Raw genomic sequence first — 521 nt, 5'->3', positions numbered from 1 at the left:
CCCCCCCCCCCCACCTTTCCTCACAATCACAGAAGAGGACCCACAACACATCCTCCCCCTCGTATTGCACTTCCTTTTGACAATGATTGCACATTTACGGTAAATTCCTTATGGGGTCAATAACTTCTGTATTGCACAATGCCCGCACTGTAATATTTTCCAGTTTCTAACATTGTATATTTAGGCAGCTGAATAGTATTTATTTATGTCCGCCATGGGTATTATCTACGGTTGGGTCTGAGACAGACAGATGTGTAATGCCATTGGTTCACATATTTCATCACAGGAAGCTGATCTTGCATGCATACAAACCTCTAACGTCACAGTCCCCATAGTTATTTACATTACATTACACGTCATTTAGCTGGCGCTTTTATCCAAAGTGACTTAAAAATGCCATATATCAGTCATTTCACGCCTCTAGAGCAACTAGGGGTTAAAGGTCCCATGGCATGAAAATGTCACTTGTCAATGTCATTTTTTAACAGTAATATGAGTTCCCCCAGCCTGCCTATGGTCCC

Source organism: Etheostoma spectabile, chromosome 19 (genome assembly GCF_008692095.1).
Source record: "Etheostoma spectabile isolate EspeVRDwgs_2016 chromosome 19, UIUC_Espe_1.0, whole genome shotgun sequence".
NCBI classification, from domain to species: domain Eukaryota; kingdom Metazoa; phylum Chordata; class Actinopteri; order Perciformes; family Percidae; genus Etheostoma; species Etheostoma spectabile.
The sequence above is the reverse complement of the archived record's forward strand: the minus strand, read 5'-3'. Positions refer to the sequence as shown.